Below are 5037 nucleotides of genomic sequence, written 5' to 3'. Positions count from 1 at the left end.
AAATCCTGAATCTCAAAAATCATAAATCTGAGTTTTGTGCCTTTCAGTAACCTGTATAACTTCTCTGATTCCTGTAAATATTTCCTCTAATCAGCAATAGAATGTAGGTGGCACCCAGTACTAGGAAGAGAACAGTTATGTTGGAGCTGGCCAAAGAATCCCCTGGGACTTCTGGGACCTGTTTTGCTACTGAGACATCGGGGACTTTCACTTGCTTTGAAACATACATTTGTAGCCAGAATTTATGCAACAGGTCTACTCCTGAAAATGTTGTATGCAAATCAATTTGTAGGCAGTGGGAAGACATATCGGATGCAATAGAACTTACTCTTTACCAAAGCATACAAATACATTTTGTTAAATTTAATTTGATGAATTAATAATTCACCCTGTTTAACTTTGTATGAATCAGCATTTTCCTATATTGGTCTGTGTGGTCAGCTCATGGTGAATATTTATATGTGTTGATAATCCCATCTCCTCCCAGTCCTTCTCTCTCTGCCTCCAGTTCCCTCATAGCCTTTCCTCTGATCTCAGACAAGTCAGTGGGTTTTTTGTTTGTTTGTTTAACCCTGCATAGGTCATTGGCTGGATGAGGATCAGACAAGATCAGACCAGCATATTCGAAGAGGCTGCAGTGCTTGATGACATTCAAGACCTCATCTATTTTGTCAGATACAAGCACTCCACAGTAGAGGAGACAGCCTTATGGTGATGGCACCACCTCTAGAGGAAGGCTTGGGTGGAGCAATGGAAGAGATGCAACCACCGCATGAAGATAATGTGTCACAAGAGAACACAACAGAACTGAACGTGCAGGTTCCTGAAGAGCCCAGCCACTTGGACCAACCTGTGATGAGGGACACTCGTGCCTCAGAAGTGTCCCCGAAGCCACATACTGAGAAAGACTTGGACCCAGTTCTAGGGCCAATTACAACAGAAGACCCTCCTACGGATTATAAAAACTATTTAAAATATCAAGCAACTAGAGATGGTTGCCGAAGAGCCAGCAAGCGTCCCACGTTTGGAAAACACAATCCTTCTAATCTGTTCATTCATGTTTTATTTAACTAAGTTGCTAGTTTCTACATTGCCCGATGATGTTCAGCCTGGGCCTGATTTTTATGGACTGCCATGGAAACCTGTTCTTATCACTGCCTTCTTGGGAATTGCTTCAGTTGCTGTTGTCTTCTGGAGAACTATCCTTGTTGTGAAGAGTAGAGTATATCAAATCATCGAACAGCAGATTTCTGAGAAGTTGAAGATTATTATGAAAGAAAATACAGAACTTGTACAGACATTGTCAAATTATGAACAAAAGATCGAGGAATCAAAGAAACATGTTTAAGAAACCAGGAAACAAAATATGATTCTCTCTGATGAAGCAATTAAATTTAAGGACAAAATCAAGACACTTGAAAAAAGTAATGAAATTCTGGGTGACACAGCTAAAAATCGTCATGTTATTTTAGAATCTGAGAGAGAACAGAATGTCAAGAATCAGGATTTGATATCAGAAAAGAAGAAATCTATTAAGAAGTTAAAAGATGTTCTTTCCATGAATGCTTCAGAATTTTCAGAGGTTCAAATTGCACTTACTGAAGCTAAGCTTAGTGAAGAGAAGGTGAAGTCTGAATGCCATCGGGTTCAAGAAAAAAATGCTAGGCTTAAGAAGAAAAAAGAGCAGCAGGAAATCGAAGACTGGAGTAAATTTCATGCCGAGCTCAGTGAACAAATCAAATCATTAGAGAAGTCTCAGAAAGATTTGGAAGTAGCTCTTACGAGGATGGTTATGTTAATGCTTTGACTAATTTCATTACACAGTTGAATCCATTAGAATGTGAATCTGAATCTGAGGGTCAAAATAAAGGAGGAAATGATTCAGATGAATTAGCAAGTGGAGAAGTGGCAGGTGACTGGAAAGAGAAGATGAAAAATCTAAGCAGATGATGGATGTCTCTTGCATACAGACTGCAATATCGGTACTCGAAGTGGATCTAAACCTTTTACGATCTAAGCTAAGAGCCTCCAGGTCCACTAAAAGTAATCTGGAAGACCAGATAAAGAAATTGGAAGATGACCCAACTCACTGCAATCTGCCAAAGTCGGACTGGAAGATGAGTACAGAACCCTGAGGCAGATAGTGGAGATTCTGAATGAACTGTATCAGCAGAAGGAGATGGCTTTGCAAAAATAAGATTTTCATTTACTGTTCACTGTCACGTGACTAAAGAAAGGTGTACTAATAGAGACAAAATAAATAAATAAATAAATTAATTAAATAAAAGCGGCTTGGCAGTTGGAGCAGCTATTGCCATGTTGTCGGTTGCCGCCTGCTCGGGCCCGTTAGCGCCCGTTCTGTTGCAGGCCGCGGTGCCCGCCACCCTGGCACCGCCTGTGCTGGACCCGAAGCGGCCCATCCTGAGCCGGGAGTCGCTGAGCGGCCAGGCCGCGCGCCGGCCTTTGGTCGCCTCCGTGGGCCTCAGTGTCCCTGCTTCTGTTCGTTATTCCCACACAGACATCAAGGTGCCTGACTTCTCTGACTACCGCCGCTCTGAAGTTTTAGATAAAGCAAAGTCTTCGAGAGAGAAAGCAGCGATGCTAGGAAAGGTTTCTCCTATTTGGTAATGGCAGCAACTGCTGTGGGGGTGACATACGCTGCCAAGAGTATCGTCACCCAGTTCGTTTCCTCCATGAGTGCTTCTGCTGATGTGTTGGCCATGTCGAAAATCGAAATCAAGTTATCTGATATTCCAGAAGGCAAGAACATGGCTTTCAAATGGAGGGGGAAACCCCTGTGTGTGCGCCATAGATCCCAGAAGGAAATTGAGCAGGAAGCTGCCGTAGAATTGTCCCAGTTGAGGGACCCACAGCATGATCTAGATCGGGTAAAGAAACCTGAATGGATGACCCTCATAGGTGTTTGCACGCATCTTGGTTGTGTACCCATTGCAAATGCAGGAGATTTTGGTGGTTGTTACTGCCCTTGCCATGGGTCACACTATGATGCGTCTGGCAGGATCAGGAAGGGGCCTGCACCTCTCAACCTAGAAGTCCCCACGTATGAGTTCACCGGTGACGATATGGTCGTTGTTGGTTAGAGACTTGGACTCAAGTTATAGGCTTCTTTCAGTCTTTCGGCACCCCAGAAGACTTACTTGAGAGCAAGCAAGCCTTCTGTACCTGAAGGTGATTTGAAATATGTAAGAATCGATGATGGATTTGCAAACAATGTGAAGTAAATTGAATTTAACGTAGAATACTTTTAAGCAGTCACTTAATAAAGCCACTGTTAAGCACTGTTATGCTCAGTCATACACTTGAAAGGTACAATGTCTTTTAGTGAATTCTGATTAAAAATTACAGACTGGGGCACAAGAAAAAAAAATGCACTTTGAAATCTATGAGGTGCACATTGTTATTATAGTAGCAGGAGGGTTGCAGTTTGGTATTTCCCCGAGGAGACATTCTTTATTTCTATTTGTTAAGCCCTATATTGTAGTTTTGATCATGTCTTTGTCACTCAGTAACTAGATCAAAATAAGCTGCTGGAAATGGATCTCTTAAAATTATTTCTTATTCCCAGCAAGGTTGGCACAGGCTGGGGATAAGCTTTTTAATAAATTCTTGCTGATACAGGGACTTTGGGGCAATGGAGGTTAGGTGAAGGCCGATTGCAAACTCTCTCTCTCAATGACCAGCTGAGGGAACACAAGCTGTAAAAGCCATGATAGATTCACCAGCAGCAAAGCACTCAAAGAAATAGGTAAAGAGTGATGTCATATATTTTGATAGGCAGGGTCTCATGAAGGAAATAGGAGATTCTTGGCACAGTGTGGCGTAGCATTGACCATCCTAACCCTCAGAATGTCATACAGAAGGAAGGGGAATTTTAAAAAAATTATATGCTTTCTTACCAATTCTACTAGATTTAAAGAGAAGCAGAATTGGGGGGTCTGAAGATAAATCCTCCCTGATGAGAGATGTGAGAAGGCTTCTCTCGCCAGTGGCTCTTGGTTGAGGGATAGTTTTCTGGAAGAATCCTGTGACACATTCAAATGTGATATCCAAATGCTTGGCACATGTTATGAGAATCTGAAATGGGGGGAAAAAAAACTTACCAAACTGGATCGATTGAAACTTCAGGGGGTGCATATCAGAAGCAAATGCAAAACTGAGCCAGGGGACCCAGTGTTCAAAATAGTCTTTTGGAATTTGCTGAGCCTTGCTTGGTGGCTTAGCAGATGATACATTTTGTAACTATTCCCTATGTGTGAGGGAGCAAGTGTATTTTGCTTCATTTTCTCCCATTTCTGCTTTGCTGTGCACCTTCCTGAGCTAGGCATACCTGTCTGGATTTCTAGTGTCCTTTCTCCAAATTTCTAAGGTACATGCTTGTAAATGCGCATGTGGGCATTTAAAACAAAAATTGTTAGTTCTCTATTAGAATTCCTCACTACTCATTAACTTCTGTGTGATGATTCTTCTAAGCAGATCCAAATGAGTGTTGGTAAAAGTGCCTTTGAGGGTCATTTTAACTTATGGATGGCCCTTGTTTGGGTGTCTCCATGCCCAGTTGAAGGTCTATGAAATCTGTTAGCTATCTGATCTGCTTTCTTCATATTAAGCTGGTTTTTATTTTGATATTTTGCTGTTATCATAGTAAACCTGGATAGCTCTATTATAAAGAAGAATTCTGAAAGATGAGGACTGTTTACTCTGACTTTTTCCCTTGTCATAGGGGCCAAGTGCAACTCACCCTCTCCTGTTCATGATTCCCAGGAATTGGCATGGAATGGTTCAGATGTACAGGCAGAGGACCCTTGGGGAGGATGATTCAGAGTCAGGGCTTCCAGGCCAGCCACCTCTCCTAGTGCAGGGCTTCTCTTTTAGGGTTCACACAAAGCCTTGGGGCTTGGTTTCTGTAGGAAATTTCTTTTTCTGTCCAAATTATGCATCCCTGAAGGGCATCATCTAGGACGTTGGGTGAGGAGTCTGCTGATAACTGTTGGATCTTTCCTTTGCCTTCAGCTGTTC

General features: G+C 42.2%; 2 pseudogenes; both read left to right on the top strand.

Moving 5' to 3' along the window:
- Positions 1 to 445: 445 nt before the first annotated feature.
- LOC100406883 (transport and Golgi organization protein 1 homolog pseudogene) lies at positions 446 to 2243 on the top strand (annotated as a pseudogene).
- A 55-nt stretch (positions 2244 to 2298) lies between these two features.
- LOC100406519 (ubiquinol-cytochrome c reductase, Rieske iron-sulfur polypeptide 1 pseudogene) lies at positions 2299 to 3388 on the top strand (annotated as a pseudogene).
- The last annotated feature ends 1649 nt before the right edge of the window (positions 3389 to 5037 follow it).

The sequence above is a fragment of the Callithrix jacchus genome, chromosome 14 (genome assembly GCF_049354715.1).
Source record: "Callithrix jacchus isolate 240 chromosome 14, calJac240_pri, whole genome shotgun sequence".
Classification (NCBI taxonomy): Eukaryota; Metazoa; Chordata; class Mammalia; order Primates; family Cebidae; genus Callithrix; species Callithrix jacchus.
This window is presented reverse-complemented; position numbering and strand designations above follow the sequence as displayed.